This window comes from Marmota monax, unplaced genomic scaffold (genome assembly GCF_021218885.2).
Source record: "Marmota monax isolate L192 unplaced genomic scaffold, Marmota_monax_Labrador192_F-V1.1 WCK01_AAM20220418_F8-fsc00245, whole genome shotgun sequence".
NCBI classification, from domain to species: Eukaryota; Metazoa; Chordata; class Mammalia; order Rodentia; family Sciuridae; genus Marmota; species Marmota monax.
Window position 1 is genome coordinate 2,030,530 of NW_026693895.1, and position 13,161 is coordinate 2,043,690.

A 13,161-nucleotide genomic window follows, 5' to 3' on the forward strand; every position below is an offset into this window, starting at 1 on the left:
AGTTTTCACTTTACCTTTCATATTGAAGTTAGGAAGCCATCTAGGATGGATTCTGTGTGTTCTGTGGAGGAGAATTCAGTTTTGTTTCTCTTTATGATTAAGCAGTGGTGAGGTTTGCTGAAGGTGCCTCCCTCTCTTACCTGCAGTGTAAGTTGTGTTCCTCTTAAGTGGTGTCAGTACCTGTGCCGACCTGTCTCTCATTCAGTGATCCACGGGGAAGCTCACCTGTGTTATTCCTGTGGAATCACCAGCAGATTCCACAGAGCTCATGAGTCAAAACCCTGTGGAAAGGAGCCAAAATACTTCTTTTGGTTCACAGCAACATTTCTTGAGAGGGGCAGTCCAGCGGTTTTTTGAACTTGAAGAAAAAAGGCTAAGATCCAACTCTGACATTCTTTGCATGACTTTGGGTGCAGTTTCCCCCCCAGTTTTTCCGAGCCTCAGTTTCTTCATCTGTTAAGTGGGAATAGTTGTCCAACTCCAGCGGCCGTCCACAGCACTGCATTTTGCACCCTAAAGGAGGCGCAAGTACCTGACCTCAAGAGAGGCCTGAGGATGAGCTTCTCAACCCACAGCCACACGGATGTTTTCTAACATCTCTAGTCCAAAGTGAGTCAGGTCTCAGAATTACCTTACAAGAAAATGAGACATGGGCCCCCACATGAATTATTTGTTTCAGTTCACCGAACTTTCTTCCGGTACTTCCTGACTTAGTTCCAAACTCATTTCGGAGGGCATGGGGCTGTGACGTTTCCTGCTAAGAATGATTGAGGATAATTGGCAAAAGGAAACTAGTTCTGTATTCCCGAGTCAGGAATGGCAGACGAGGAAGAGAGCCGAGCAGGGAGTCGTCCACCAGTACTTGAACCCTAGGCTCCGTGTCCAGCTTAAAGAACGTCCTCTCCTTGGCAATGCCATAATACAAATGTGGCACATTATAATTGATGAAGTGTTCCTACAGCATTGAGTCCATTTTAATAGATGGGTCCATTTTATTCACCTGTGTGATTCCTGCCAAGGGACCAGCAGATTCCACAGATCTCATGAGTCAAAAACCCTGGGTAAAGGAGCCAAAATACTTCTTTCGGTTCATAGCAACATTTCTTTACAGGGGCAGTCCAGGGTGGAAAGAATAGGGGAATGGTCTAGGGGATCCAGTTTATTCTGAGATTGTTAGTGGGCCCTGGGAGTCTGAGACACGCTCAAGTTCACAGAGCCAGTCATGAGGTCGCCAGGCACAGACTCGGGTCGGGCCATTCAGAATCTCTTTTTACTACACAAATGTGACTGTATCAGGATGGGCTGGGATCATTTCAAATGTGTTGCCACATGGTTCAATTTGGGGTTCAAAAAAGACTGTTGGTAACTGAGCTGAGATTTCCAGTAGAGCTGGGGTTGGGCAATTTCCAGAGAACTGCTGAACTCCCCCAACTCCTAAAAATGCCAGCAGGTTTTTTAAGGTATTAATTACATATAGATGGAAGGGCTTCCCTAGGGATTGCCTCTTGTGTGTTTCCTATGAATTTCTAGTTCTGGCCAAGGTCCCCTGGGTACACTGGTCTTGGGACAATGGCGAGACTGGTTAGACAGGCCTGCTCACCTGCCAACATGGCACCTGGAAATCTAAGGCTAGGATTTAGTGACCTTGAAGATGTGGCCTGGCCACTTGGTCCTACCTTGGCAGCACCTCCAGAAGAGCACCTCTGGGAACAAAGGGAGTTTGAAAGCTGCCTGAAAGAATTCCATGTTTCTGGGCCCCCTTCGTGTCCCTAGGCTGTGCTTCCTCCTGGTGAGGCTTAAGACTCAGGCCTCCTCTTCTCTCCCTGGTAGCCCAGCCTCCAGGAGTCATGTGCCTGTCCTTGTAGATGACCTCTGGCTACCTCACGAACCACGGTACTTCTGATTCTTCTTTACCCATCAATGCTGCCACCATTTCATTGATGATCAAGGGTTAGCGTCGACATCTCCTTCTTCCTCACTCTTAATGTGTCACTCAGTGATTAAGCCCTGTCTGCTCTTCCTCCATGACATCTTTTTCCCTCTATACTGCCAGCATCCTAGGGTAGGCTTCCAGAACCCTATTCCAGCCGCCTTTTGATTTGCTTTCCCACAGAGGATTTCAGTGTCCTGTTGACTCTTCTTGCCTCCTCCTCTTCATGTCAGATTTTCTAAAATGTAACAGCCCTTCTGGAAGTCTTCCAGCCTTTCTAATAGTGGGGCTTGACATTACCCAAAACACTCTCACTGACACCAGGTTTTCTGCGTTCGCCACAATGTTACATATGTGGAATTCTGGGAGCATGATCCCCAGAGGCCATGGTAGACCATGGAGCCTCCTCCTTCTCCTGTGGCCTCTGAGCAGGCACTTTGCTCTTTGGTAACATCTGCCCTGCGTGGCCACTGATCTATGTATACCTCGTACCTTCTTTGCTGTCTCTGGCCACACAAAACTCCCACCTGAGCCACCTGCTGTTCTTTGACATACAGTGGCACTAAGTTCAGTGGAATCGGTGGATGGATGAGTGATCTCAGAGTGCAGCAGAAAGTTGAGCTGGGCTCTCTTGGCCCAGTGGGGTTAAGCTATCTTCCTGGAGCTCTCTCGATGCTGCCAGACAAGCTTTCCATGTGTCCCTCACTGACCCTTCTTCTTGTGCTCCATCTTCTCAGTTCTCCTGGTCCCTAATTCCTCTCAACAGCCAACTTCTCTTGCTTCCTTTCTGGGACATGGTCTCAGTTCACACTTTAGTGAGCTCTCTGGTGCACCACATAACAGGCTTTAACCACAGAGTTCGGGGAAAGGGACTAGCCATCAGGAAATCTTATGTCATGATAGCCTTGGGAGAGTCACATACCTTCTCTTGCATTTTCTTACCTGTCAGGTAAGAGTAGGAATGCCTCCGTCTTAGGTGGCATGTCATCCAGTGAGATAATGAACATGGGAAACATTTCAGACCTCAGACACAAAGTGAGGTGTTACCAGCCCCCTTCCCTGCACCTTCAGATCCCCAGGTATTTCCAGGTCCACCCCAAGCGGCCTCCTCTACCTCACTCCTCTCCTGCTCTCTCCCGTCTACACAGCACTTCCATCTTTCCCTCTCTGTGGCCACATCCCGCCTCAGTACTTCAAGGACATTTATGTAACCTGCTGCCTGCTCTGCCTCCTCAGCCTCCGACCTCCTCTCTTTCCTTTTGTCAGCAGAGAGGACGGCCAGCAGTCGCCCTGCCTCCTGCCCACTCTTTCCCCAAATCCTACGGTTCTTCTCTGCTGCTCTCCCCAAGCCAGCAGATCTCCCGCGGTCTCAGTTCCTAGCCTCCTCAGCTGCTCTGCAAACCCAGCGCTGCAGACCAGACCCTGCTTCTTCACCCTGTCTTCTCTCAGGCTCCCTGTGAGGCACCCTCCCATGGCCTCTCTGACCCTTGTCAACCCTCTGTCTCTTGGCCCCTTCCTGATTCACCCCATCGCCTCACACAAGGGTCCCCAGGTCCAGCCTCCTGCCATCTGCTCCACCCACACTGAAAAGCATCCCTCTGTTTTGCTCCAAGTTAGCTGAGCTACCTGGAAGTAATGTTCACGTCTAGGTTTCACCTTCAGTGAGCACAGTCACAAACTCAGGGATGCTCAAGAGAGGCGATCACATGGCTAGGGAGCACAGAAAACCTTAGGGAACACTGGAGAGATGGACATGCTGGACCTACAGGGGAAGCCTGTCTTTGCTGTCTGAATACACTTGGAAAGATGGAAGAAAGTTTTCATCTACTGATTTTCACCCCTACAGAAAACAGACTTTGATGGGAATTGACCACAGGCAGGTGTGGGGTCACTAGCAGGCCACAGCTCTCCAAGCCTCTTCACTCGGTGGATTGAGCATGGGCTCAATCCACCCAGCAACTTCACAGCCGTTGGCCCCGGCAAGGCTCCTTTCTGTGTTTCATTGTGTGCAAAATGAAGACCGATGATGACGGCATTCCTATCACAGTGTTCTTCCAAAGATCAAACAAACTAATGTATGTAGAGTGCCTTGCACAAGCCCAGCTCCAGGGGACTGTGTGGCGCATATTAGCAATCCCTGCCTCCTCCTCCTCCTTCTATCATCACCATCACCATCATCATTGTCACCACCATCACAACCATCATCACAGTAATCATCTCCATGATCATCACCATTGTAAACACCATCACCACCATCATCATCACCATGATCATCACCATTGTCACCACCATCACCATTGTAAACACAATCACCACCATCATCATCACTGTAATCATCATCATCATTAATATGACCATCACCTTTGTAATCACCACCATCACCACCATCATCACCATAATCATCACCATCATCATCACCATTATCACCACCATTGCCATTGTCACTATCATCGCCAGCATCATACCATCACCACCACCATTATCATCATCACTGTAATCATCATTATCATCATCACCATAATCATCACCATCATCATCACCATTATCACCACCATTGCCATTGTCACTATCATCGCCAGCATCATACCATCACCACCACCATTATTATCATCACTGTAACCATCATTATCATCATCACCATCATCATCATCATCACCATCACCAGTGCTATCACCAGCATCATCATCACTGTAATCATCACCATCATAGCACCGTCACCATCACCATCACCATCACCTTCACCATCACCATCACCATCATCATCACCATCACCATCACTGTACCACCACAGTCATCACTGTAATCATCACCATCATCTCACCATAATCACATCATCAGCATCATCATCATCACCACCACCACCACCATTATCGTCACTGTAATCATCACCATCATTTATAGCTGTTCAGCAATAGAACTACCTCTTCACAAAGCAGTGAACTTTTCATTTCTAGCAGAAATGAATGTTGGGATATGGCAGAAACTTCTGCTGCTGTGAGGTAGCACTAGGTGATACCAGATGCCCCTTCCTGGGTTCACTCTCCAGCTCCCTGTGCCCATCCATGGTGGCATGGTGCTCTCTGGCACTCCTGCCTAGATGATCCCTCCAGTTCCATAGCCCCCTCTCAGACACTGAACATGGCAGGTCCAGAGGCTTCCTGGGGTCAGGCCCTTATGAAGAGAAGCAATGTCCATGAGCCTCCATTCCCGATGAGCCTCAACTCCCTCTTATCACCAAAGCCAGAATTTTTGTCCCCTGTGCTTCTGAGATTTGTCTTGCCTTGTGGAACCCTCTGGGCGCCTGACCTTGATCAAGATCCTAACTCTGCTTCCATGGTAGAATCCAAGGTCCTGGTTCCACTCACCTTCTTCTTGAGCTGAGCCCAGCCCATGCCCTGCTTTGACTTGAACAGATCTAACATCTCTTGCCAAGATTACCAAACTGGAGTATAAACCCAACATTCACCCCTCGAGTCCCCAGTCATCAGAGTTGTGATTCTTCCCTGGTCTACTGTATCCATGTGACCATTTCTGTTTCCTTGGCTACCCTGGCTGTAATCTCTCCTCCATTCCATAACTTCTTAAAAATAAACAAACAAACAACAAACAAACAAAACCCTTCTAGACCCAATTTCTTCTCCCCAATACCACCCATTTTTCCCCCCTTTCTCAAGCATTCCTGTATTTGCATAGATAGTAGAAGGCCAAATCACCTAAAGAGTCACTCCAAATCCTCCATACTGGGTCCATTTTCTTCTTACATCTTCTTGAAGTATATTCCATAGAATCGTAACCCCGACTAAATTTAGTCTATGCTATTACAAGATTCCCTTGTCCCTATGATGTTCCTGCTTTTCCAACCTGTCCCCTAACACCAGTGGTCCTATACAACCACAGTCTTCCTCTTGTCACTATAGTTTTGCATTTTCTAGAATTTCCTTTAAGTAGAATCTGACTGTTTATAGTCTTCTATGTCTGGCTTTTGTGTGTAGCACGACATCTCTGAGATTTGTACACATTGTCACACGTACCAGCAGTTCCTTCATTCATTGTTACTGTTGAGCAGTATTCCAATGTATTAATGTAGACACTGGGGCTGTTTCCGGTTGGGGTTATTATGAATAAGGCTGCCACAGATATTCATGTACATATCTTTGTATGAGTATATTTAATTTATTGTGAGTATGTCAGTGAACTCAGTGGCTGCTGTGACAAGTGCCTAACTTTTAAAGGACTGTGTGACCCTCTTCAGTCCTGTCTTACACCAGCCCATCTACCCTTTGACTGTCCCTGATCATCCCTTGTGCTGTCTGATCTCCATAACCATGTTCACCCACTGTGTTTCTTCCTACTCCAGTCGTTGTGATGAAGATTTATTGCTCCCTCAGCTGGTCATCACATAGGGACAGAGACATGGCCATGCCCAGTGGAGCCTGCGCCCTGGTGGGAGGGGTGGATGCACACAATGTATTCACATACAGAGTCACAACAGAGGTGGAGGAACCAGCATGGTGGTAGGGAAAGGTCATGCCACTGGGGTGCATGGAAGAAGAGACTGCCTCAGGGTGAAGCAGCTCGCGGGCGGTGTGTATGTGTGTGTGTGTGTGTGTGTGTGTGTGTGTAGCCCTGGGGATGCGGGAGGGCAAACCTTGAGGGCTGGTGAATCTCTCCTCAAACCCATCACCCGGGAAGCCATAGTAAGTGCTTGGAAACTTCTGCCATGCACACCTCATGCTGCCGGTCATCTTGTTGGAGAGACAGTCTTTCACTCCACCCTGCAAACAAAGCTTTATCCTCATAGATGAAAGTTCTTGGTGTGGTCTGAGTCCAAGAGCCAAGCATCTGAGCCAAGGGATGGATGGCGGAAGTCTAGGGTGTGTCCTGAGGAGATGATGGACCCTGGAGAACATATCGAGCCAGAAAGAGGAGGAGATCTAGAGAAGGCAGGAGCAGTCTTCAACCTGGGCAGCTGGAGTGTGTGCACACGGGGGTCATGTAGGTTCACTGCCAAGGGCAGAGCTATGTACACAGCAGGCTCCATGTGAGTAATGAAGGAGTGAGTGGGGCTGTGTCCACGGAGCCTCTCATCTCTGTTGGAGCCTGTTCCACGTCCAACCTGGGTCGGTCAGACATGCAGACATTGAACGGCTTCCTTGCTGCTTTTCTGGCTAAGTGCTCAGCAATCCACACACAGAGCCGAATGTCTAAGAAAATAATTTCTTTGCTTTCTGATGCTGTAAAATATTGTTTGGATTAAAAGGGCAGGAACCAATTGATGGCTCTGGATGTTTTTTTCTCTTTTGGCTTGGGGATGACAGGGCAATCCATCAGACAACTGCCTTGGCTCCCTGTGACATTTCAAGCTCAAATGTTATAGCTTTTTTATTTTTTCTTCTTCTTTTTTCACCCCCTGGAACCCTATTGAACTGTGCCTCCAGGAAAGGCAGCCTGCAGACGGGGTTTCTTTGACACTTGTCATGGGGCAGGCACTCAGTTGAGGCTTGTCAGAGGGTGGCTGGGATACGCAGCCCCTTTAGCAGGCTGTGCCAAACGTGAGATACCAGACAACTTCCACCTGAAGTTGCCCCTGTGCCCTAGACACCAGGCCACGAGTTACCCAGGCCCTAGACAATGGCCCAGGGCACAGAGGTCCACAGATGGTGATTTTGGCAGCTTGATTATGTGTGGGAAGTTGAGATGCGTGGTTTCTTCATGTCTCTCTGCTGCCAATGCGTGAAGTGAACATGGAAGGGGCTATTCAATCTCTCCAAGCTGCATCTCCTCAACCTTTGCGCCAGTGAGTGAGTAAGGGTACCAAGGAAACGAGATAGTAACTGTGGGTATGTCATGAAACTTCAGAACAAAACTGGAAAGGGGATCTGCCCTCTGTCCTGGTGATCCATGTCAGAGAGCAAATGGCCTCAAACCTTGGTGAATTCGAACAACCAGCATTTATTATCTCATGGTTTTATGGGGCTGGCGTGATGAGAAGGTTCTGCCCACAGGGCTCAGGGCACAGCCTGGGGCTGAAATCATCTCTTGGCTTGACAGGGTTTGAGAGTCTTCTTCCAAGATGATTCACTCGCTTGGCTGCTGGCTGGAGGCCTCAGCTCCTGTGGCTGCCGTCCAGAACTGCACGTCCTCACCATGTGGGCCTCACCATGGTTTGAGTGTCCTCATGTCATGGCAGTAGGCTTCCCAAAGAGCGAGTGATCCAGGCAGACACCGCTATGGCTTTAAGATCTAGGCACAATCTGGGTCCCTCTATATGCCTTTGAGTCCATGCAATCAGCTCCATTGAACCTGGAGGGGGTGACCCAGGTGGGGTGAGGGTGGGGGCTGTCATTCAGTTTCCTCTGGGGAATGAGGGAGCTGGCTGATCCTCTCTCTGGTCTTTACTCTGAAACCACGTCCCTGTTTGGTCCAGTATCTTTTCCTCAATCTGCTCTCCTCTCCTGTCTACTAAAAATTCCTATCAGTGCCAACCCCTTGATCCATAATAAGTCCCTGATGGCGTTCTGTAGAAACGGCAGTGCTTCACATCTGAGGGGGGTCTTGGGAGCTCTTGATTTGCTGTGCTTAGCTGCGTCAGTTGGCCAGCCTCTTGCCGGTCCAGCCCCTCCGTAGTTCACACAGAGCCATCATGTGTGACAGAACCCCTGCTTTGAGAGCCAATAAGGAGGTGACCCCTATGGGAGAGAGGGTCCAGGGCACTGCTGGGGTCTCTAGCCTTGGTGCTCTGTTTGAATTTGATATGTTCCCACAGGAGTTGGTGTCTGGGCTCAGGTGGGTTTTGTCATCTGAGGTAGGCAGAGCTGGCACTGTTCCTCCAGGTGCGGACTGAAAACCTAAGGTGTGGAATGAAAAACACCTGGGGCTCAGCAGGTCCTCCTGAGGCACATGCAGGAATAGGGAACCCGGAAAGCAAAGATATTGGGTGGCTAAAATATGGGGTTTGGCTTAAGCCCTCTTGAGATTGAGGTGTCTGTGGTGTGTCAGGTGAAGTTCATGTGCCACCTTCCAAACAGCTTCCAGGTGGCCAACGGGCACGGAGCAAATTCTCATAGCCAGAGGATCTTACCCTGTTTGTGTTTCTAACTCCTCTCAGCTGACAACTGTGTTTTGCCTTCTTTGTCCAGATGTCCTGGAATGTTCTCCTTGGGTCTCGTGGACCTCACTGTTCTGAGGACCCCACAGACAGACTAAGGCTGCTACCTACTGGGGAGGTCCTGACAAGCTTCTGTGAGTCCCTGCCAGGAGAGAGGCTTGGGTAAGCTGCAAGTGGGGGCTTCACCAGCCTTCAGAAAGAGCAGGGTCTCTCAAAGTATAGCCCATCCATCCATGCATCCATCCATCCAGGGACCTCCCATGGTATTCCTGCAAGGCCCTGGGGCTCAGCTCATGGTTACCTCTCAGGACCACTGGAAAAGCCCCCAGGGCCATCTCCCACAGACCTAGTGTTGGCTGGGGCCCAAGGTGCTGTTCCCGCTCTGCAGACACCAGCTTCATGCACAGCCCCTATGAGCCCTGTGCTGATCCCAGCTTCAGAACCCTCTGGAAGGCCAGTATAAGTGGGGTTCCCTGGGAGCCAGGCACCCCACATATCCAGTCCCACGGGCCATTTGGGCAGCTGCCTCTCCAACCTTATCTTCCTTCTGCCTCCACGGAAACCTGAGAAAGACAGAAAGGGGGAAGTGGCGTGGTTTCCCAACACAAATAACCCCGCAGAGCTTTCTCAGCCGTGACCCTTAGCCTGTTGTGTCAGCCTCAGGCTGAGGGAGGAAGGAAATAGACCTTCTATTGAGTATTTTTCTTCCCCTGTCAAGAAGATCAGAGGAACTGAGAAGGGAAAGAAAAGGAGTGAAAAGCACCTTGCGGCCCCTCCTGCAGGATTTGCGCTGCTGTCCCCACCCCTCCTGAGCTCTGAGTAAACAAAGCCCCAGCCAAGCGAGGCCCGAGGCCCACTCCGAGCAAGCCATAAATAAGAGCCTTCAGCCTCTCGCTCTGCTCTGTGCGAGTGGAGAGGGCACTTCTGAGTGTAACATTTGATAGCGGAGCTGGGAGAGGCTGGGGGGAGAGGCCTCTTGTTAATTGAATCCCAATTTCCTTCTCCCAGGCCGGCTCTTATCTTTTTAATTATACAAGGCCTTTAATCTTCCTGAGGACTTGTCTCTGTCATTAATGGGTGATCCCTATTAGAGATAGGGGGTCTGCTGGGGTAATGGGAGCCGCAAGCAGAGGCCTTTGACAACTTTTTTGCTTTTTAAAAACACCCGGAGTTACCCAGGGCAAAAGGGGGCTGAGACAGGGAGACATGTGGGGCACTCCTGGGAGCTCAGATGGTCTTCCTCCAGCTATCTGTGTCTTAGCTGGGGGACAGGAGTCTCTTATGTCAGGACCTGTTGCTGTGGCTGCCAGACGATGGGGTTGCTGGCTCTAGCAGTTAAGGGGTGTGTGAACTCCTGAGAGCCTGTCTCAGGTAATCTGCCCGGGGAAAATCATACGAGTACATTGAGGGATGCTGGGTGCTGAAGTCGGGCTGTCGAAAGAGTCGGGGCATTCTGTACTGCTGAACCTCAGGGTGAGCATTAGGTTTTTGTGGATGGAGACTCACATTCTCGGGGCATTGCACAGGTGCACTGTCTCCAGGTGACAGTGGCTTGGGACACTCCAGGGTCACATCTCCCTCTATATCTCCTCCTCCCAGCAGCCCTGTCAAACCCCGATGAGCCAAAAACCATACTTAGATTCCAAAGGACAGGACGCTCCCTACTGGAAGGGGTTCCACTCATTGGATATCAACAAAAGCCTTCGAAATAACTTTTAAACAAGGGTCTGAGGGCATTCAGTTTAAAACATGAATTCACACATAATTACTGAGCAATCGAGTTCCTCATTATAGCTTTAAATTCTACTGGATTTTCTTTTGCTGGTCTGCAAGGTGGTCTTTAGTATCCCCTTTCTCAGGCAGTCCAATAAGTCACACACCAGGCCAGCCCCTGTCTGGGCAGAAGGAGGGGTGAGGCGAGGTCCCTGCCAGGAGCCCAGTGCCCAGCTGGGAAGATTCATCTTATTAGTTTTAAATATGAGTATACGTAAATAAATAAATATAAATACATGAGTATATGTATATGTGCATATGTATGAGGCAGTGCATATATATATATATATACTATACAAATGCATATTTATACAACTGTATATACATTGTGTGTGCACGTGTGTGTACACACATGTATTTGTGGACTCGTGTCTTTAAAGTACTCAGCTTTTTTTTTATTTCAACCCTACATGCAAGTGTGTACACATATATGTACGTACATGCATGTGCACACACACACACACACACATATACATAGTTGAAGTCACAGCTGGCTTCCCTGCTGATGGAGTCTCCCACAGCACCAGCAGCCAGCTCTGCACCTTGGGTTGCGTCTTGCAGGGCTGGCTGGGAGCACCATGTCATCAGACTGCTAACCACTGTGCACAGCCACCTCAGTTGCAGCCAAGGGTCGTGTAACCGGAAGGTGAGAATCAGGATTCCAGCCCTTATCTGAATGTGAAGCCTGGCCCTTGCCCTAAGGCCCTGGCCAAGGCTGCTCTCCTTGCTCAAAGTCACAGTCTGCCTCTTCTGAAAGTGCCCAGCTCTGGTCACAGGTGCTTGTGAAGAAATAATGAACTGAACCTGGACGTGGTCCAGAGAAGAACAATTAAAACACTGGAGGGGAGGGGGGACTTCTGTTTAAGGACAGACTTAAAACTACCAGCAGCCGAGTCTGGAAGAGGCCATCAGAAAGGATGAGATGGAGCAGGGACCGGAGTGGGAGGGACGGTGTGCCTGCCAACGGGACACCCACTGGAGCCAAGAAGCAGCCATTTCAGGAAAATGAGGAGAAAGTTCTACCTACCACGTCCCATAAGTTTGCCACCTGCTGTGTGATTCCAGGTGGGGCACAGCCAGAAAACATAAATAGACTCATCACCGCAGAGCGACTGGCCTCTTGCTGCCTAACCCAAGCTCCTAGATTCTAACCATCAACACCCGGAGCCAGTATACCTTTTCCGTAAAAGATCAGAGGGTGAATGCTTGGGTTTGTGGGCCAAGTCTGTTGGCACAACTCAACTTTGCTATTGCAGCACAGTCACATCCATGGGCAATATATATGAATGGGCAGGCTGTTTCAATAAAACTTTATTCACAAAAACAGACAGGGGCCATATTTGACCAGTGAGGCATAGCTTGCTAACACTTGGTCTACACCAATGCAGGGTGGGCTCAGTGGTCTGATTCCAAACTGGGAGGTATCTTGGTGGTTTTACCCTAACTTTATAGAGCATGATTGTGACGTTCAGAGACATCAAATAAATACCCCAGGGTCATCCAGTGGACTCTTGAGGTTGCCTAGGGGATATTCAGATACTTTGAAATGGCTAGCAGAATGGTAACAAAGTGTGCTTGGGCTGGGCATTTCTGACTTTTAAATAAATTCTCACGGTCAGAGCCTGCCTTTTCTTAGAGAATATCTCAGGGGGAGGATATGGAAATACAGCTTGCTTCAAGAAAACTGAGGGATACTTTAAAATTCCTGGATATCAGCTGAGCCTGCTGGCCCATGCCTATAATCCTGGTGGCTATACAGGCTGAGACAGGAGGATTACAAGTTCAAGGACATGCTCAGCAACTTAGCTAAGCCTTAAGAAATTTAGCAAGACCCTGTCTCAAAACACAAAATTTTTGAAAAGGAACTGGGGATGTGGCTCAGAGGTAAAACGCCCTGGATTCAATCCCCGGTTACTAACACACACACACACACACACACACAAAATCGAAAATAAGAAACAGAGCATTCCTCAAGCTTCCCCAACTGACCCCTACTTCGGAGATGGGGGAAACTGTATTTCCTGACAGTCCCTAAAAGTAATGCTGGCCCTGAGGCCGAGTCCCTGGACTATCTGGGGACTACGTGGGCAGGTTGAACCTCCACTGCCCACAGGAGACAGCTGCTCCTGGGCCTGTCCACTGAGACCCCTCCTCTTCTGCATCTGAGCAACATGTTCCTGAAAACCAGAAAACCTGCTTTCTACACTCTGCTGGCTAGACCAGGAAGGCCCAAGTCAGTCGGTGCTTAGAGGAAGATGTGTGTGATTGCTTGGTATGTGTGTGTGTGTGTGTGTGTGTATGTGTTACGTGTGGTTGTCTGGTGTGTGTGTGTGTGTGTGCATGGTGGTAT